The 22135-nt window shown below is 42.1% G+C and overlaps 1 protein-coding gene across 19 annotated transcripts in view; it reads left to right on the top strand.

Annotated features, from left to right (window-relative positions):
• The window catches only part of LOC147350446 (uncharacterized), a 114512-nt gene that overhangs the window by 60372 nt on the left and 32005 nt on the right, over positions 1–22135 (top strand). The window contains exon 3 of one of the 19 annotated variants that reach the window (XR_015148892.1): positions 18640–18744. The exons of the other annotated variants lie outside the window; for them this stretch is intronic. The gene's annotated coding sequence lies outside the window, so the exon portion shown is untranslated. Of the gene's footprint in view, positions 1–18639; positions 18745–22135 lie in introns of those variants that run through there. 19 annotated transcript variants of the gene reach the window in all.

The following is a 22135-nucleotide window of genomic DNA, read 5'->3' as shown; positions in this document are numbered from 1 at the left end:
AATATAATGGGAAAGACTAGAGATCTCTTCAAGAAAATTAGAGATACCAAGGGAATATTTCATGCAAAGATGGGCTCAATAAAGGACAGAAATGGTATGGACCTAACAGAAGCAGAAGATATTAAGATGAGGTGGCAAGAATACACAGAAGAACTGTACAAAAAGATCTTCACGACCCAGATAATCACGAAGGTGTGATCGCTCCCACTCACCTAGAGCCGGACATCCTGGAATGTGAAGTCATGTGGGCCTTAGGAAGCATCACTGTGAACAAAGCTAGTGGAGGCGATGGAATTCCAGTTGAGCTATTTCAAATTCTAAAAGATGATGCTGTGAAAGTGCTACACTCAATATGTCAGCAAGTTTGGAAAACTCAGCAGTGGCCACAGGACTAGAAAAGGTCAGTTTTCATTCCAGTCCCAAAGAAAGGCGCATTGAGATGGCTGGATGGCATCACTGACACAAGGGACATGGGTTTGGGTGGACTCCACGAGTTGGTGATGGACAGGAAGGCCTGCAGTACTAGGGTTCATGGGGTCGCAAAGATTCGGACATGACTGAGCGACTGAACTGAACTCAGTCATTCAGTCATGTCCAACTCTTTGCAACCCCATGGACTGCAGCATGCCAGGCCTCCCTGTGCATCACCAACTCCCAGAGCTTGCTCAAACTCATGTCCATTGAGTCGGTGATGCCATCCAACCATGTGATCCTCTGTCGTCCCTTTCTCCTCCTGCCCTCAATCTTTCCCATAATCAAGGTCTTTTCCAATAAGTTGGCTCTTCGTATCAGGTGGCCAAAGTATTGGAGTTTCAGCTTTAGCATCAGTCCTTCCAATAAATATTCAGGACTGATTTCCTTTAGGATCGACTGGTTAGACTCCTTGGAATCCAAGGGACTCTTAAGAGTCTTCTCCAACACCACATTTCAAGAGCATCAGTTCTTGGGCACTCAGCTTTCTTTATAGTCCAGCTCTCACATCCCTACATGACTACTCGAAAAACCATAGCTTTGACATAGTGACATAGCTTTGACTTGGTGGATAAAGTAATGTCTCTGTTTTTTAATATGCAGTCTAGGTTTGTTATAGCTTTTCTTCCAATGAGAAAGCTTCTTTTAATTTCTTGGTTGCATTACCATCTGCAGTGATTTTGGAGCCCAAGAAAATAAAGTCTGTCACTGATTCCACTGTTTCCCCATCTATTTGCCATGAAGTGATGGGACCAGATGCCATGATCTTAGTTTCCTGAATGTTGAGATTTAAGCCAACTTTTTCACTCTCCTCTTTCACTTTATCAAGAGGCTCTTTAGTTCTTCTTTACTTTCTGCCATAAAGGTGGTATCATCTGAATATATGAGGTTATTAATATTTCTCCCAGCAGTCTTGATTCCAGCACGTGCTTCATGCAGTCCATCATTTCTCATGATGTTCTCTGCATATAAGTTAAATAAGCAGGGTGACAATATACAGCCTTGACATACTCCTTTCCCTATTTGGAATCAGTCTGTTTTTCCATGTCCGGTTCTAACTGTTGGTTCTTGACCTTCATACAGATTTCTCAGGAGGCAGGTAAGGTGGTCTGCTGTTCCCATCTCTTTAAGAATTTTCCACAGTTTGTTATGATCCACACAGTCAAAGGCTCTGGCATAATTAGTAAAGCAGAAGTAAGTGTTTTTCTGGTATTCTCTTGCATTTTAAATGATCCATCAGATGTTGGCAATTGATCTCTGATTCCTCTGCCTTTTCTAAATCCAGCTTAAACATCTGGAAGTTCACGGTTCACGTACTATTGAAGCCTGGCTTGGAGAATTTTGAGCATTAATTTACTAGCGTGTGAGATGAGTGCAATTGTGTGGTAGTTTGAACATTCTTTGGCATTGCCTTTCTTTGGGATTGGAATGTAAATTGACCTTTTCCAGTCCTGTGGCCACTGCTGAGTTTTCCAAATTTGCTGGCATATTAAGTGCAACACTTTCACAGCATCATCTTTTAGGATTGAAGTAGCTCAACTGGAATTCCATCGCCTCCACTAGTTTTGTTTGTAGTGATGCTTTCTAAGGCCCCCTTGACTTCGCACTCCAGGATGTCTGCCTCTAGGTGAGTGATCACACCTTTGTGATTATCTGGGTCATTAAGATCTTTTTTGTACAGTTCTTCTGTGTATTCTTGCCACCTCTTCTTAATACCTTCTGCTTCTGTTAGGTCCATACCATTTCTGTCCTTTATTGTGGCCACCTTTGCATGAAGTGTTCCCTTGGTACCTCTGAGTTTCTTGAAGAGATCTCTAGTCTTTCCCATTCTATTGTTTTCCTCTCTTTCTGTGAGTTGGTTGCTGAGGAAGGCTTTCTTATCTCTCCTTGCTATTCTTTGGAACTCTGCATTCAAATGGGTATATCTTTCCGTTTCTCCTTTGCCTTTCACTTCTCTTCTTTTCACAGCTGTTTGTAAGGCCTCCTGAGACAACCATTTTACCTTTTTGCATTTCTTTTTCTTGAGGATGGTCTTTATCAGTGCCTCCTGTAATGTCACAAACTTCCATCTATAGTTCTTCAGGCACTCTGTCAGATCTTATCCCTTGAATCTATTTTTCATTTCCACTGTATAATCATAAAGGATTTGATTTAGGTCATACCTGAATGTTCTAGTGGTTTTGAATTTTGTAATAAGGAATTCATCATCTGAGCCATAGTCAGCTCCTGGTCTTATTTTTGATGACTGTACAGAGCTTCTCCATCTTCAGCTACAAAGAATAAAATCATCCTGATTTCAGTGTTGACCATCTGGTGATGTCCATGTGTAGATTCTTCTCTTGTGTTGTTGTAAGACAGTGTTTGCTATGACCAGTGCATTCTCTTGGCAAAATTTTGTTAGCCTTTGCCCTGCTTCATTTTCTACTCCAAGGCCAAATTTGCCTGTTATTCCAGGTATCTTTTGACTTCTTACTTTTGCATTCCAGTCCCCCATAATGAAAAGGACATCTCTTTGGGGTGTTAGTTCTAGAAGGTCTTGTAGGTCTTCATAGAACTGTTCAACTTAAGCTTCTGTAGGATTACTGTTTGGGGCATAGACTTGGATTACTGTGATATTGAATGGTTTGCCCTGGAAACAAACAGAGATCATTTTGTCATTTTTGAGATTGCATCCAAATACTGCATTTCAGACTCTTTTGTTGACCATGATGGCTACTCCATTTCTTCTAAGGGATTCTTGTCCACAGTAGTAGATATAATGGTCATCTGAGTTAAATTCACCCATTTCAGTCTATTTTAGTTCGCTGATTCCTAATATGTCGATGTTCACTTTTGCCATTTCCTTTTGACCACTTCCAATTTACCTTGATTCATGGACCTAACATTCCAGGTTCCTACTGAAGACATCTAAGACATCTCATCTTTCCCGTTCTATTGTTTTCCTCTGTTTCTTTGCATTGATCACTTAGGAAGGCTTTATTATGTCTTCTTGCTATCCTTTGGAACTCTGCATTCAGAAGGATATATTTTTCCTTTTCTCCTTTGCCTTTCACTTCTCTTCTTTTCTCAGCTGTTTTTAAGGCCTCCTCAAACAACCATTTTGCCTTTTTGCACTTCTTGTTGGGGACGGTTTTGATCACCGCCTCTTGTATAACGTCACAAACCTCTGTCCATAGTTCTTCAGGCACTCTGTCTATCAGATCTAATCCCTTGATCTATTTTCACTTCTACTGTATAATCGTGAGGATTTGATTTAGGTCATACCTGAATGACCTAGTGGTTTTCCCTACTTTGTTCAGTTTAAGTCTAAATTTGACAATAAGGAACTCATGATCTGAGCCACAGTCAGCTCCCAGTCTTGTTTTTGCTGACTGTACAGAGCTTCTCCATCTTTAGCTGCAAGGAATATAATCAATTTGATTTCAATATTGACCATCTGGTGATGTCCATGTGTTAGAAGACGGTGTTTCGTGTGACCAGTGCATTCTCTCGGCAAAACTCTGTTGGCTTTTGCCTTGCTTCATTTTGTACTCCAAGGCCAAACTTGCCTGTTAAACCAGGTATCTCTTGACTCTGTACTTTTGCATTCCAATCCCCTATGGTGAAAAGGACATCTTTTTTTGGTGTTAGTTCTAGAAGGTCTTATAAGTCATCATAGAATTCATTCAACTTCAGATTCTTCAGCATTAGTGGCTGGGGCATAGACTTGGATTACTGTGGTACTAAAAATGGTTTGTCTTGGAAACAAACTAAGATCATTCTGTCATTTTTGAGATTGCACCCAAGTACTGCATTTTGGACTCTTGTTGACTGTGAGGGTTACTCCATTTCTTCTAAGGGATTCTTGTCCACAGTAGTAGATATAATGGTCATCTGAGTTAAATTCACCCATTCTGGTCCATTTTAGTTCACTGATTCCTAAAATGTCAGTGTTTACTCTTGCCATCTCCTATTTGACCACTTCCAATTTACCTTGATTCATGGACCTGTCTCTGTCTCTCCATTCTTTCTGGAGTTATTTCTCTGTTCTTCTCCAGTAGGATATTGGGCACCCACTGACCTGGGGAGTTCATCGTTCAGTGTCATATCTTTTTACCTTTTAATACTTTTCATGGGGTTCTCAAGGCAAAAATGGTTTGCCATTCCCTTCTCCAGAAGACCATGTTTTGTCAGAACTCTCCACCATGACCCATCCGTCTTGGGTGGCCCTACATGACGTGGCTCATAGTTTCATTGAGTTAGACAAGGCTGTGGTCCATGCGATCAGTTTGGTTAGTTCTTTGTGATTATGGTTTCCATTCTGTCTGCCCTCTGATGGATAAGAATAAGAGACTTGTGGAAGCTTCCTCATGGGAGGGACTAGCTGTGGGAGAATTTAGGTCTTGCTCTGATGGGTGGGACTGTGCTAAGTAAATCTTTAATCCAATTTTCTGTTGATGGGTAGGGCTGTGTTCCCTCCCTGTAGTTTGGCCTAAGTAATGGCTACCTCCTTCAAAAGGAAAGAAGTTAAAAAGATCTAAATATATGATCCAAGAAAAAGAAATGCAAAAAGGCAAAATGATTGTCTGAGGAGGCCTTACAAATAGCTATGAAAAGAAGAGAAGTGAAAGGCAAAGGAGAAACAGGAAGATATACCCATTTGAATGCAGAGTTCCAAAGAATAGCAAGGACAGAGAAGAAAGCCTTCCTCAGTGATCAGTGCACAGAAGGAGAGGAAAACAAAGAATGAGAAAGACTAGAGATCTCTTCAAGAAACTGAAAGGTACTAAGGGAACACTTCATGCACAGGAGGCCACAATAAAGGACAGAAATGGTATGGACCTAACAGAAGCAGAAGGTATTAAGAAGAGGTGGCAAGAATACACAGAAGAACTGTACAAGAAAGATCTTAATGACCCAGATAGTCACAAAGGTATGATCACTCACCTAGAGGCAGACATCCTGGAGTGTGAAGTCAAGTGGGCCTTAGGAAGCATCACTACAAACAAAACTAGTGGAGGTGCTAGAATTCCAGTTGAACTATTTCATATCCTAAAAGATGATGCTGTGAAAGTGTTGCACTCAATATGTCAGCAAATTTGGAAAACTCAGCAGTGGCCACAGGACTGGAAAAGGTCAATTTACATTCCAATCCCAAAGAATGCTCAAACTACCACACAATTGCACTCATCTCACACGCTAGCAAAGTAATGCTCAAAATTCTCCAAGCCAGGCTTCAACAGTATGTGAACCGTGAACTTCCAGATGTTCAAGCTGGATTTAGAAAAGGCAGAGGAACCAGAAATCAATTGTCAACATCCGCTGGATCATCTAAAAAGCAAGAGAATACCAGGAAAAGATCTACTTCTGCTTTACTAATTACATCAGAACCTTTGACTGTGTGGATCATAACAAACTGTGGAAAATTCCTAAGAGATGGGAATAGCAGACCACCTTACCTGCCTCCTGAGAAATCTGTATGCAGGTCAGGAAGCAACAGTTAGAACTGGACATGGAACAACAGACTGGTTCCAAATTGGGAAAGGAGTATGTCAAGGGTGTATATTGTCACCCTGTGTATTTAACTTACATGCAGAGTACATCATGAGAAACTCTGGAGTTTGGAATCAAGATTGCCGGGAGAAATATCAATAACCTCAGATATGCAGATGACACCACCCTTATGGCAGAAAGTAAAGAAGAACTAAAGAGCCTCTTGATGAAAGTGAAAGAGGAGAGTGAAAAAGTTGGCTTAAAACTCAACATTCAGAAAACTAAGATCATGGCATCTGGTCCCATCACTTCATGGCAAATAGATGGGGAAACAGTGGAAACAGTGTCAGACTTTATTTTTGGGGGCTCCAAAATCACTGCAAATGGTGACTGCAGCCTTGAAATTAAAAGATGCTTGCTCCTAGGAAGAAAAGTTAATGACGAACCTAGACAGCATATTACAAAGAAGAGACATTACTTTGCCAACAAAGGCCCATCTACTCAAAGCTTTGGTTTTTCCAGTGGTCATGTATGGATGTGAGAGTTGGATTATAAAGAAAGCTGAACACCGAAGAATTGATGCTTTTGAACTGTGGTGTTGGAGAAGACTCTTGAGAGTCCCTTGGACTGCAAGGAGATCCAACCAGTCAATCCTAAAGGAAATCAGTCCTGAATATTCACTGGAAGGACTGATGCTGAAGCTGAAACTCCAACACTTTGGTCACCTGATGTGCAGAACTGATTCGTTTGAAAAGACCCTGATGCTAGGAAAGATTGAAGGCTGGAGGAGATGGGGACAACAGAGGATGAGATGGTTGGATGGCATCACCGAGTCAATGGACATGAGTTTGAGTAAACTCCAGGAGTTGGTGATTTGACAGGGAGGCCTGGTGTGCTGCAGTCCATGGTATCGCAGAGAGTCGGACCCTACTGAGCGACTGAACTAAACTGAACTGAAATAAATGAAGCCATATAGCAAATTTTTCAGTAGGAATTTACAGTAGCTCACAAATCAATAAATACAGAGATTCAGTAGAATTCCAGTCAATATTCTCTCAGAGGTATTCCTGGAACTTGATGGAATGATACTAGAATTTTTATGGAGGTACAAAGGCCTAGAATAGCCAGTATTCTCTGGAAGAAGACCGCTAGGAAACTTGCCCTGCCAGATCTGCTAAAGCTATGGGAATTAAATCAGTGTGATATTTATACAGGAACAGATAAAACAGGCCAGTGGAACAGAAGGGAGGGCTCCAAACACACATGGACACGTGGACACTTGAAAGAAGACAAAGGGGCCGTGGTGGATGCATGAAGTTGACAAATGGTATTGGGACAGTTGGTTATCCACGTGGAAGAACCTGAAATCAGATCCGAACTTAACCTGCACACAAACATCAAGTTCAAATGGAATACAGACTTAAATATGAAAGGCAAGTGTATAAAGGTTTTAGAAGGCAAATTAGGAGAATATCTTTATGGTATTCTAAGGGTAAAGGAGGGTTTTCTAAGCCAAAATATGAAGACATAAACCATAATGAAAAATTGAAAAATTCAATTTGGTTAAATATCTTTCAAAAGACACCAAATAAGGAGTAAAAAGAGGTAATAAAGATGAAAAAGGTATTTCAGCGCATAAAATAAAATACCAAAAAGGACTATCATCCAGACTATATTAAAGTGTACTATCAATAAGAAAAAGACAGCATGGTCCAATAGAAAAAAGAATGAAAATAGGCACTTCATAAGAGAGCCTCAGATTCACTAGTGTTCATCCTTTTCTAACAATCAAGGAAATATATATTAATATTAAAATTATAATTTCCTACTCATTGGATGGGTGAAAATTTTAATTCTGATAAATGCAGATGGCAAGTGCATGGAATAATGAGCCCTCTAATCCACTGTAACTTGGAATAATGTAATTATGCAGAATATAACTTGGTGTAAACATTTTACAAACACTTTGGCATTACCTAGTAAAGCTAAAATGTGCATATCCGGAACCTATTCCTTATACTTCTGAGTATGTAACCTAGAGAAACTCTGCTATGTATGTTAAAGACATGTAGAAGGATGTCCTATAGGCTTCCCTGGTGGCTCGGGGGTAAAGAATCCGCTTGCCAATGCAGGAGGTACAGGTTCGATCCCTGGGTTGGGAAGATGCCCTAGAGAAGGCAATGGCAACCCACTCCAGTATTCTTATCTGGGAAATCCCATGGATAGAAGAGCATGACAGGCTTAGTGACTAAACAACACAAAAAGAGACGAATATCCTAGCAGCATTGTTCCCGATAGCTCTGACTGGTGACTTTCTGAATGTCCATAAAGAATAAAATAGATAGACTATGGCTTATTTGCTGCTAAGTCACTTCAGTCATGTCCGACATTGTGTGACCCCATAGACGGCATCTCACCAGGCTCCCCCGTCCCTGGGATTCTCCAGGCAAGAACACTGGAGTGGGTGGCCATTTCCTTCTCCAACACATGAAAGTGAAAAGTGAAAGTGAAGTCTCTCAGTCGTGTCCGACTCTTAGTGATCCCATGGACTGTAGCCCACCAGGCTCCTCCATCCATGGGATTTTCCAGGCAAGAGTACTGGAGTGGGCTGCCATTGCCTTCTCCAATGGCTTATTTATACAGTGGGAAAAACACAGCAGAGAAAACGATTGAACTACTATAACATGGACGATTCTCAAAAACAGAGTGATGATAAAAAATATAACAAAGCATGAAAAATGTAGCAAAATAATCTAAGACTACAAATGGGATGATTCCATTTATGTAAAAAAACAAAAACTGGCAAAACCAAGTATTATACTCTAAGCGATGCATACACAGTTGGCAAATTATAAAGAAAAGCAACAGGGAGAGAAGGCAGGGCAACTGGAGAGAGGTCCACAGAAGCCCTAGGATACTTGATAATGTTCTGTTTCTTATTCTGGGCAGTGTCACCATTATTTTAAACATTTACAGATGACATTTATTCATTTATCTGTGGTACATCCTGCAATTAAATAAAAACTCTACTCTGTGGTATTATGGCAAAGATTAAAAAGATTAAATGGCCCACGACACACTCATGGTGCCAGGCATAAAAGTGATCAATATAATACGTATGTAAATTTTTTAAAAAAATGAATAAAATCATTCTTCCCTGAGCCTTGGCAAGGGTGGGGCCGGACGGCACAGAGGAGTCGGCCGTGGACGGCAGGGCCCCAAGTGAGCATGCAGAGCCTGGACGTCGGCTGGAGCCCATCCAGTCCCTGAGGAGTCTGCCAAGTGAGGCAGGCAGACGCATTCCAGAGGATGGCATGTTTACAACCTCTTGGCCCAACACCACTGTCATAAAAGCAGCCAGCTAAAATGCCGTTCTTCTTATCTACAAATGAGCCCCAGGACATTATACCCTTCCTGGAAGAAAATACTGTTTTCTAAGAGAAGATGACCTGAAGTCTCTACAGCTTCTCTCCACCCACCAGCCCTGCAGAGAATCACAAGGAGTAATGTGACCACCTGGTGATGCTTTTCTACCTCACCATGGGTGTATGTGTGTGTGTTAGTTGCTCAGTCCTGTCTGACTCTTTGCTACCCCATGGACTGTAGCCCAGCAGGCTCCTCTATCCATGGGTTTCTCCAGGCAAGAATACCAGAGTGGGTTGCCATTCCCTTCTCCAGGGAATCTTCCTGACACGGGGATCGAACCTGCATCTCCTGCATTGCAGGCAGATTCTTTACTGTCTGAGCCATCAGGGAAGGGAATCTCAGACACACTGGCTGAAGGCCAGGCCTCACTGTGGGCCCTCCAGGTCTTCTAACCAACGTTCAGTGAGCATTGATAATGTCAGGACACTTTGCTGGATGCATGGTGTTACGGGTTGAATTGTGTCCCCTTGAATGTTTGCAGTTCTATCTCCAGTCCCTGTGAATGCAACCTTATTTGAAAATAGGGTCTTCGCATGTGATCAAGTTAAGATGAAGTCATGAGGGAGGGCGCTAATCCAAAGTGACTGGCTCCTTATAAAAGGGAAATTTGGACACAGAAAGACCAGTTACACAGGGAGAACGCCATGTGGAAATTAGTGTTCGGCTGCTACAAGCCAAGAGGCTACCAGAAGCTAGGAGAGAGCCTGGAGCAGATCCTTCCTTCATGCCTTCAGTGGGGCGTAGCCCTGCCCAGACCTTAAGCTCAGACTTCTAGCCTCCAGAACTGTGAGACAATATGTTTCTGTTGTTTAAGCCACCCAATTTGTGGTACAATATTTTGGTAACCTCAGGCTGTGCTGTGCTTAGTTGCTCAGTCGTGTCTGACTCTTTGTGACCCCAGGGACTGTAGCCTGCCAGGCTCCCCTGTCCGTGGGGATTCTCCAGGCAAGAATACTGAAGTGGGTTGCCATGCCCTCCTCCAGGGGATCTTCCCAACCCAGGGATCGAACTCGGGTCTCCCACACTGCAGGTGGATTCTTTACTGCCTGAGCCACCAGGGAAGCACCAGGAAACTAATACAAATGGGCAGATGGGCAGACATGAAGATGAAAAGGATAGGACTTCCTGCCCTCACGGAGCTCACTGTCTCCAAGGGCATGGGAAGAAACAGTTGTGTTTCAAGCCAAATGAAGTACATAAAGTAACGAAAAAGCAAGGACACTGTTCTGCTTGTGCAAGCTGGAGAGTAATGCCAACTGTAGAATGCAAGGTGAAGCTTCACACTTTGATTTGTGTATTCTTTTCCCCACATTTTCATTTATTCACAGGGAGCTGTCAATTATATTAATCAAAAGTATAAGCTTTGGAATCACAAGTTCAAATTTCGCTCACTTAGTTTTTAGTGACGTGACCCTGGGAAGGTTATTTGTTGTTGTCATTCGGTCACTAAGTTGTGTCTGCCTCTCTGCAGTCTCGTGGCCTGCGGCACGCCAGGCCTCCCTGTCCTTCACCCTGTCCTTCACTACCTCCTGGAGTTTGCTCAGACTCACGTCCGATGAGTTGGTAACGCTATCTAACCATTTCACCATTTCTGTCGCCCCCTTCTCCTTTTTATATCTTCATTAAGGCTCTTTTTTCCCCAGTCTGTAAAATGAGGATAATCATACTTAAATCATAGAGTCATTATCTTTATTAAATGAACAGTATATTGGAATCTATATATGCATATATCATATATCTATAATATGTACAAATATTTTAGTTACAGTGCCTGACACACAGGAAGTGGAGTTGATTATCTGCAGCAGAGGCATCAGCAGTTCTATTTATCCACAAAACTTATTGTGTCTGCTATGAGTCAGTCAACATGTTAGGGATACAAAAGTAAGGCAGTTGTTCCTGCCTTCAAGGAGTTCACAGTCGAGCTCCTTCCTGTCATGGAGACAAATGTGGAAGCAAACAATTACAAAATAATAGAATGAGTAGTGGTAGAGGTAGATGTCAAGGGAGAACCAAATCTGGGGTGTCTCAATGAGGGATCAGGGTGGAGGCAAAGAGGTGATGCTTGAGATGGGCTTTGAAGGCTGAGTAAGCGTGTGTTGAGGAGAAGGCCATTCCAAGGAGCAGGAAGGAGTGTGCACAAAGAAGCAGAAGCAGGGAAGAATGGGCAGCCGCGTTTGGAGAAGGGCAGATTGTTTGGTACAGTGGAAGCACAGGAGCCTGGAGGTGTCATGGAAAGATGGGCAGGGCCGCGTTACAAAAGCTGTCTGTGCCAGTCAAGGGAGTTTGGACTTACATCTCTAGGCAGTGAGAGCTTTTGAGAGACTTTTTGTTTTTAGTAATGGATGCTAAGTAAGGGTAAGCTTTTAGACATGGTCCTCTAGCATTAGTGAGGAGGTGAGAAAAGAGGCGGGGGAAACCAGTTAGGAGGTGATCATATTAGTCAAGACCACAAACTATGAAGACTAGCACTGAGTCAGCAGTGGTGGGTGGGCTCGGGGAATGAGAGACAGTGTGAGCTGACGTCTGTGATGCCTTGTGGCTGCCCTTCATTTTTTAAACACTCTTCCAATGCTTCGGGAATTTCCCAGGAAGCCTTCCTGACAGATGAGGAACAGGCATGTGATCTAGGCTTTGTGCATTAGTACCTGATTTTAAAAAAGAGGGACATGAAGAAAGAGATAACAGGGAACACGTTCTGCAGAGGAGCGTGGGGGCCACTGGGTTTTGAGAGACAGTGGTCCTAGCTATAATTCCCCACTCTGGAGTTTGTTGTGATCTTTGGGGCCTGGGTCAGCGGGGACAGGTTTCCTCTGGACGGCTTGGCAGGGTGATTTGGGCATTGCTCTTGTCTGCGAATCTGCCAAGTTGGGCCTTCAGCCCTCCTGAAGATGCTGTGTGCTACCTGATGGTTTAGTAAGTGCTTTTTGATTTTTCTTAAAGCAGCTAGAGTGGATTCTGTTGTTTGTGACCAAGAACACAATCTGATACCAGTAGAAATGATGGGATTTGGTGATAGACTGGGGGATGAGAGAAAGGGTGAAATCTAGAATGACACCCAGAATTCTGTCTTGAGGGCCTAGATGAATAGTAGTGCTGTCAGTTATGCTTGGGAATGACCGGGGACGAATGGAAGGAATAGTGAGCTCAGTCTCCATGCTGAGTTTGAATTTCCTTTTGGACTTGTGGGTCATGCACAGCAAGTTACATGGATCTGAGTATCAGTGAGAAAGTCTAAAAACAAATTGTGGAGTGGTTGTTGTTGTTCAGTCACTCTGTTGTGTCCGACTCTTTGTGACCCCATGGACTGTAGCAGCCAGGCTTCCCTGTCCTTCACTATCTCCTGGAGTTTGCTCAAACTCATGTCCATTGAGTTGGTGATGTCGTCCAACCACCTCATCCTCTGTCGTCCCCTTCTCCTCCTGCCCTCAGTCCTTCCCAGCATCCGGGTCTTTTCCAATGAGTCAGTTCTTCACATCAGGTGGCCAAAGTATTGGAACTTCAGCTTCACCAAATCAGTCCTTCTTTATGGTCCAACACTCACATCCATACATGACTACTGGAAAAACCATAGCTTTAACTATACAGACTTTCATTGGCAAAGTGATGTCTCTGCTTTTTAATATGCTGTCTTGGTTTGTCATAGCTTTTCTTCTAAAGAGCAAGCATCTTTTAATTTCATGGCTGCATTACCATCTTCAGTGATTTTGGAGTCCAAGAAAATAAAGTCTGTCACTGTTTCTATTGTTTCCCCATCTATTTGCCATGAACGGATGGGACCAGATGCCATGATCTTAGTTTTTTGAAAGTTGAGTTTAAAGGCAGCTTTTTCACTCTCCTCTTTCACCTTCATCAAGAGGCTGTTTCTTCTTGTTTTCTGCCATTGGGGTGGTGCTATGTGCATATATGAGGTTGTTGGTATTTCTCCTGGCAATCTTTATATTCATTCAATAAATTAATATAAATTGAACACTTACAATCTAGCAGGCGCTGGGGAAACACTTGTGAATAAGACAATTATGAAAGTTAGTCACAGAGTCGGATCCAACTCTGTGATCCCACAGACTGTAGCCTGACCCGCTCCTCTGTCCATGGAATTCTCCAGGCAAGAGTACTGGAGGGGATTGCCATTTCCTTCTCCAGGGGATCTTCCTGACCCAGGGATTGAACCTGGATCTCCTGCAGATCCAGGTTCTGCAGGAGAGAATCTCCTAAGGTAGATTCTTTACCAACTGAGCCACTAGGGAAACAAGACCATTATAAAATTTATAATCTAATAGGATAAACAAAAATAAGTAAACAAGTAAATATAAAATATTTTGGAGTGACAAATGTTCACAAAGAAAAATAGAGCAAAGCAAAGTGGTAAAGAATGATGGTTGGAGGTGGGGTTGGAACAGCTCTTTCAGAAAGGGTGTCCAGGAAGTTGTCTCTGAGGAGGTGCCATTAAAAGGAATTAGGGAGTAGGACCTACAAAGGTTCGAAGACAAGGAGAAGCAATCTGAATGAAGCAGTGCAAAGGGAAGATAAGCATAGTGTGTTTTAGGGACAGCAAGAAGGACCATGTGAGCAGAGGAAATGAGCAAGAATAGAGGGATAGAGATTGCTCTTGGAGAGGTGGTCGGGGACTAGTCATATGGAGTTTACATTGTTGACCATGTTGAGGGATTTGTATCTTATTCTAAGTTTGATGAGAAGCCATTAGAGAGTTCTGAGCAGGGAGTGAAATGATGTCACTTAAGCTTTTAATGACCACTGCTGCCATTTGGAGTAGAGTCTTCAGGAAACAAGGGCCAAAGAGGGTCGGTCAGATGCAAGGCGAATGCAGGAATCCAGGCAGAATATGATGGCAGCTTAGACTCAAGAGGTGATGAGAATGACAGGGTGATGAAAAATGTTTGGATGCTGGATATCTTTAGAAAGTACAACCGATGGGACTTGCCAGTGGAATTGCTGTGGATATTAGGGAGAGAGAGATCTCGGATGACTCTCATGTTTTTGGCTTAAGGAATTAGGTGACCAGTGGTATGATTTAACAAGGTGGATGAGAGCCAGTTTGGGGAGCAGTGGTGTAAATCAAGTATTTCATTTTGGACTTAAGTTGGAGACGTCTATTAGATATCAAAATGGAAAAGTTTGGGGCAAGAATGATCGATTTGGAAGTCATCATCTCAGAGACAGTATTTAGCCATCTCCCTTCCCTCTCTCCCCCATAAATCTCTTGCCAAATCCCCCCTGAAACCTTGAGGGAAGCCTCCTGTTGTGGGTGAGTTATGGGAGGAACCTTCATCGTTCCTCTCTGGCATAAGTCTTTTCCCAGGAGGTCTGTGCTGAGTCTACCACAAGTAAAATGTAGAAAATAGGAAAAACAGAAAACCAAGGCAAGAAATTTTAAAGAAAAGTACATTGCATTGTGTTGTTTCTGTTGTTCAGTCGCTGAGTCATGTCTGACTCTTTGCAACCCCACGGATTGCAGCACGCCAGGCACCTCTATCCACCTCTATCTCCCGGAGTCTGCTCAAATTTATGTTCATTGAGTCCATGATTCTATCTAACCATCTCATCCTCTGCCTCCCCCTTCTCCTGTTGCCTGCAGTCTTTTCCAGCATCAGGGTCTTTTCCAATGAGTTGCCTCTTTGAGTCAGGTGACCAAAGTATTGGAGCTTTAGCATCAATCCTTCCAATGAATATTCATGGTTGACTTCCTTTAGGATTGACTGGTTTGATCATTACATTGCATTATGAGTTTTACATTTTTAAGTTGAGTGAATACATAATATATGTGTGCTACATGCTTTAAGCTTTAATCCTCTGTAAGGTAGCAACTGTTTTGTTTTGTGACTTCTTGAGAAGCAGCTTGGAGAAGTGGTTAAGATCACTGGCCTTGGAATCCCACTTCTTGTTCCAATTTAGAATGCATAATCTTGGTTTTGGTCTATAATCCCAATCTTGGTCTAGTTTGGATCCTTTCATATCCTTATCTATAACATGGAGATTATAATAGAACTACAGATTTGGGGCTATTGTGGAGGTTAAATGACTCTGTAAAGCCCTTGGAGCGGTGCCCATGTTGAATGCACTCAGTAACAACTCAGTTCAGTTCAGTCGCTCAGTCGTGTCCAACTCTTTGCGACCCCATGAATCCCAGCACACCAGGCCTCCCTGTCCATCACCATCTCCCGGAGTTCACCCAAACCCGTGTCCACTGAGTTGGTGATGCCATCCAACCATCTCATCCTCTTTTCCTCTCGCCTTCAATCTTTCCCAGCATCAGGGTCTTTTCCAATGAGTCAGCTCTTTGCATCAGGTGGCCAAAGTATTGGAGGTTTCAGCTTCAGCATCAGTCCTTCCAATGAACACCCAGGATTGGTCTCCTTTAGGATGGACTGGTTGGATCTCCTTGCAGTCCAAGGGACTCTCAAGAGTCTTCTCCAACACCACAGTTCAAAAGCATCAATTCTTCTGCACTCAGCTTTCTTTATAACCCAACTCTCACATCCATACATGACCACTGGAAAAACCATAGCCTTGACTAGATGGACATTTGTTGGCAAAGTAATGTTTCTGCTTTTTAAATTGCTGTCTAGGTTGGTAACCACTAACTGTTAGTATTATGTGTTTTGTAGGAATGTAGGCCTGCTGTGAACCCCATGTAGGAAATGCTCAAGCACAGGCTAAAATACTCCTACTGTTAAAATGTTGTAAGGGAATACAGTGCTGGAACATGAGGGGACAAGGGTGTCTGGATCTAACATCATCTTAAATTATTTTCCATTCTATGAAATAATTCCTGTGCTGCCTGGGAGCATAATATGTGACCCTGAGGACAAAGAATGAGGCTGGTGAACCGGGAGCTTCTCAGGGCCCTTTCAATGCCACTGCCTTTCTTGAGATGCTGGTCCTCATCTCAGGTGCCAGATGGCTGGTTGTGCTGCCTGCTTATGTAGGTTTCCTGCTTCTCCATTCCTCCTATTTAGTCAAGTCCCTTTGCCACATAACCCCTTTCTCTATCAGCTTGAGAGATAACCCATCTTGATTCTTCAGGTGAGTCTTTGATAGCTAACTGGCCGTAAGGATGCATCTTTCATCTTTCCTTCCAGGCAATATTTAGCATTTTAGCAAATACTGCTATGATGAGGTTGCACAGGTGAATGAGATGGGCACACCAAGCCAGGGAGGGGATGGTAGAGCCCACAGTGGACAGTGTAGTGGGATTTGGACAAGTCCCTATGGTCCATCCTGCGGGAGTCCTTAGAAGAGTTATTCTAGAACGGATTGAATTCATCTAAACTCTAAGCTCTGAAGAATAGAAAATGAAGTTTGTATACCCAGTGGGTTTCACTATGCCTGTAGCAGTGGGACTCTAATTTCTCTGGAGAGAATGGATAAGACCTTTCAGGCTAGTAACAAGGATAATAAAACTCTTTTGCAGCTATGTTTGAGTGCTGTGCTGCTATTCTGAGACAGGCACCATATACCTGTGCTTGTCTCAGAAAACCCAGGTCAGTATACGTGGTTTGCATTTTCTAAAACAGAACACAATAGAAGCTAACCATAACAGTGCCTCCCGCAGGTGGTTCCCTCCAGACGCAGCCGGACAGGACAATACTCTGCTCTGCCTCTCCCTCACTGAGGCTGTGAGAGGGCTGGTCCGTGTCTCAGTGTGTAATGGTGTGAGGACTCTCACTAGGGGAAATGTCACCACTTTGAGTCTTTGTGTAAGTAAGTGAGCAGCCAAGAAAAAGCTCCCATCCTCTGTCTGAAAGGACTTGACAGCCAAGTGTGATGAATGGTTCCTGACCAGATCCTGAGTCAGGAATAAAAAACTGTCAGAGAGATTTTTCAACTATTGAAGAAAGTTGAATATGGATTGTATGTTAATTAGATCCTTACTATTTAGAGTCTGGGCACTGACCAGCCGTGGCAGCACCTGGAAGCGTGTTAGAACGCAGCGTCAACCTCAGGTTGTCTGTATGCACATTAAAGGTTGAGAAGCATTCTATTAGAATATTAGATGATACTATTAAATCAGTTTAACACTTCTTTTTAAGAAGTTCTTTATTTTTAATTTTAATTGAAGCATAATTAATTTTCAACGTTGTGTTAGTTTCAAGTGTACAGCAAGGTGATTAAGTTATGCATATATTATTTTTCAGATGATTTTCCACCGTAGGTTAGTATAAGACATGGAGTATTGTCTCCTGTACTATGCAGTAGGCCTTGGCACTTACCTGTTGTATGTAAGTAGTAGTACGTGGGAGCCTGGTGGGCTGCCGTCTATGGGGTCGCATAGAGTCGGACACGACTGAAGCGACTTAGCAGCCTCAGCAGTAGTATGTATATGTTAGTCCCAAACTTCTAATTTATGCCCCCCTCATCCCCTTTTGGAACCATAAGTTTGTTTTCTATGTCTGTGAATCTATTTCTGTTTTGAAAATAAGTACATTGGTATTAGTTTTTTAGACTCCACAGATAAGTAGTATCATATGATATTTGTCTTTCTCTGACTGACTTCACTCAGCATGACACTCTCTAGGTCCATCCCTGTTGCTGCAGATGGCATTATTTCATTCTTTTTTATGGCTGAGTAGTATTACGTTTCTTGGTTGTGGTATTACTACGTCAGGGGAGTGCTTCTGTGTGTGTGTGGAGGGGAGGAGCATCTGGGTCATCCAAGTAGCATTCAGAGGCATGTCCGCAACCCAGACCAAAGATGAAGCCCTCAAGGGAACTGGATCCTAGACTCTTGTGAGGCACCGTGGCTTGTTCTGCTAGAGCTGTTTAGAGTCTTTTACTAGATGGGATAGCCCAGACATGGAGATGGGTACTACACAGAGGAGAGAAGAAAGATGGAGGCAGGCTACCCCCATGGGAAGAAATTCCAACCGCAGAAGTGCTTGGGGATTCATTCCCAGTGTGTGACAAGGCAACGAGGTTAGGAGTTTGGGTGTGTCCCCTTAACTCAGTGGAGAATTTTTCCCCTGTGTTGGATGACACAGCTGAAAATTCCTTCCTTCATATGTTATAATTCCCTTTGGTTTTCCCCAACCCTTTTCTGAGGTCTGACAACACCCGTACAGTGCTGTGCATCAATGCCCGGGGAGAAGAGACCTGACTTGTGTTCACAGCCCTCATTGGAGGACTTTGCAGAGGGAGCAGTGTCCTTCCAGGGGGTGGGGGTCCCAGGGTTCCGGGCTGCATTTTTCAGAAGGGGAGGTGAGCTGCTGCCAGCTCCTGGGTCTCAGTTAAGTATCTCTGTCTCCTCCGCAGGTCTGAATTTTGTATTCAAGATTATTAACTTGGAGACCTTTTCTGTACTTGCCAAATCACATAAGGGAAGTGGTGAGGATGGACCTCCCCCAAGCCCCATATGTCTGTAGCTGTAGAGGATTTGATTCATGCTGGGCGTTTATTTCAAATAAAGACTAGCACAAATGGAAAAGATCTGAGAAACTGCCTCCTCCCATTGTTTCCAAATTCCACTCAGGTTTGGAACTTTTTTGAATAATTTTCATTTTGAAACTTGAAAAGGTAGAAGAATCCAGCCTCCTTCTGCTCATAGGAGACATAGATAAGCATCTCCCACAAAGGTACACGATTATGTTACCCTTCTGGAATCCTGGTAGCCAATTCAAGTTGTTTTTGAAGCACAATGCTACCCATGAGGCCTAAACTAAAAGAACCAGACATTCCAGATTGACTCAAATAATTCCATTTTTTAAATGTAATGTTCTGGCACCTCTGTGATTTCCATATTTGTTCCAGTTTTCATCACACCCTGTGATATTGAATGGCAAGATCAAGAACAAAATGCCTCTTTGAATGCCTCAGCTGCCTTCCTACCTTGTGGCTGTCAGGTGTAGAGTACAGTTTGTCAGGAGTTAGAGGAAAGCAAAGTTTAGAATTTATTTCTCTTTGAGAATTTAGAGAATTGAGAATTTAGTTTTCTTTCAACAAATACAAAAAAGGTAAAATTTGTTATGTGGTTGTATGGGGAGGGAAAATCTCATTAGAAAATAAAAAACAAAGGAAGGAAATCCTCAATAGAAACTATGGATCTTTGATGACTTTTTCATTTCTGCATGATTTGAGATTTAGAAGAGCCAAGCTGAAACCTATTTTGTTCCTCACTCTATCTTATAATTCGAGGGGAAAATGACATTAGTAACTATTGGACCATATTATTCTCCAGTACCCAGTAATTTAGCTTTGCAGGCAAGTCACAATGCACATCACCCCAAGGTAGGAAGGTTAAGTCTGTTTCATTTCCTTTGGAACTGTTGGTAAACATTCAGAGCTCAGAACTGGGCTGTCCATGCTATGGTCCATGCAGCATGGCTGTGTTGTCTCTGACTCCACAGAACGAGCGTTTATGCAGTTGAATTGGAGAGCAGCTCTCCTGTGCTATGTGCTATGTCTAGTCCAGTCTGTGTAGGCCAGGCTTTATCAGTTTTGGGTACTCTGTGTGATAATCACTCCTTGCCAAACACACTTGTCTGAATTATTCCATGAAACAACTTGATAAATGGGGTTATCAAGACCATTAAGTCTTGAAGAACTTAAATTAGTCCCAGATGACTCTCTTTCCAGTTAAAAAATGAATTTAAACAAAATCTGAATGTAAACATATTTTTAACTCAGTTCTATTTCCACCACTGAAGCACATTCTGGCAGTAAGCACTGTATCTATTTTTTTGGCATTTATGGCTTTTGTGCTTGTTGGAAACAAACAAGATCTCAGGTGCCTATATCTATTTTTTACATTTATGACTCTTTTGTGTTTGTTGGAAATGAACACGTTCTTGATTTTTTTATCTGTAAAATAATAACAGCTGCTTCATAAGGATTTTAAGATGATTAAGATAGTAGACAAAGTGATTTCACAGTATGAGGTACATAGTGAATGTTTAATAAATTTAATTCCTTTAGTTCATGGTACATGTATAAGGACTATCTGAAAATAGAGAGTTCCTAGGAAATTATTTCACAAGGTGAAATGGCAAAAAGTGAAAAAGCAATTACCTTAGGGCACATCTTGCTAAGGAGGCACAAATAAATCAAGATATCCTCACAGTTCAAAGCTGTGGCATTTTTTTTTTTTTAATTGAAGTTTGGTTGATTTACAATATTGTGTTTGTTTTGGATATACACCAAATGATTCAGTCATACATACATATATATTTCACTTTATTTTCCATTATAGGTTCTTATAAGATACTGAATATAGTTCTCTGCTCTATACAGTAAACTCTGTTGCTTATCAGTTTTTTGTATAGTAGATGATATCTGTTAATGCCATGCTTCTAATTTTATCTCTCTCCCCATTTTCCCCCTTGTTAACCATAAGTTTGTTTTCTGCGTCTATGAGTCTGTTTCTGATTGATATATAGATAAATATTATATGATGTAACTTATCTGTGGAATCTAAAGAATAATCCAGAAGCTATGGCATCTTGATGCTGAGATGCTGAGTGTAGTTTCTGGGGAAGGAGCTTGGCAGGGCCACTTCTCACCACTTGAGCTGGGTGCTACTTCTATCAGTCTCTGCAAGTCAGACACTGAAGTGTATTTTTGCTTTTCACTTTTTTTCATAAAAGCAAAAAAATCCTCCTCAGATTTCTTTTAGCAAAAACAGGTACTAACTTAGGCCTTTTGTAAAAGTGAAATGATGTAAAGTCAAGTTTTGAAAAGTGGGTAAGACCTGCGTAATATCCATTGGTTTTCAAATTAACATTTGTCTTTCATTGTAAAATAATGAGCTTTTTAAAAAATTCATTTATTTTATTTATTTTTGGCTGTGCTGGGTCTTCGTTGCTGCACACGGGCTTCCTCTGGGTGTGGCAAGCAAGGGCTACACTGAGTTGCGGTGTATGGGTTTCTCGTTGTGGTGGCTTCTCTTGTTGCTGAGATGGGCTCTAGAATGTATGGGCCTCAGTAGTCGTGGGGCACGGGCTCAGTTTTCCTGTGGCATGTGGGATCTTCCCAGACCAGGGATCAAACCTGTGTCCCCTGCACTGGCAGGTGGATTCTTAACCACTAGACCACCAGGGAGGCCCAATAATGAGTTTTAATGGCAATCAAGAGCTAATATTTTGTGCATTAGTTAAGTTTTAAAATTGAAGGCTGTTCCCGATCTGCTTTTAAAGCCCTCTGCTTCTCTGGTCCTATTCCACACCACTTCTTTCCTGCCTCCAACTCACCAGTCTGACAGAACCATGCACTAGTCCTGATACATTGCACAGCTTCTTTTCCACCTTTACTGAGATAAACTGGCATGTAGCATTGTGTAAGTTTCGAGTGTATAATATGTTGACTTGCTCACTTATATATTGCAAAAATGCTTACCACCACAGCCTTGGGTAGGGTGTGACACTTGCATCACGTCCTAAATGACCATTTCTTCTTTGCAGTGAGAACATGTAAGATTCACTCTCTTAGGAACCTTAAAGGTGTAATACAGTATCATTAAATATAATCACCGTGCTATGCATTCGATCCTTGAAACTTAATGACTTTACAACTAGAAGTTTGAACTCTTTGACCAACATTTCCCTCTCTCCTACCACCCTATGCCTCTGGTAACCACTATTCTATTCTGTTTCTTTGAGTCTGAGTTTTAGAGTTCACACATATGTAATAATCATATAGCATTTGTCTTTATCTGGCTTATTCTGACTTAATTTCATTTAGTATACTGCATTCAGGATCCATCCATGTGGCCATAAAGGATGGATCTTGAACGCAGTATGCTAAATGAATCCATTCT

The sequence above is a fragment of the Bos grunniens genome, chromosome 20 (genome assembly GCF_055505025.1).
Source record: "Bos grunniens cultivar Pamir isolate PY7600 chromosome 20, Bosgru_T2T1.0, whole genome shotgun sequence".
In the NCBI taxonomy this organism is placed as follows: domain Eukaryota; kingdom Metazoa; phylum Chordata; class Mammalia; order Artiodactyla; family Bovidae; genus Bos; species Bos grunniens.
This window is presented reverse-complemented; position numbering and strand designations above follow the sequence as displayed.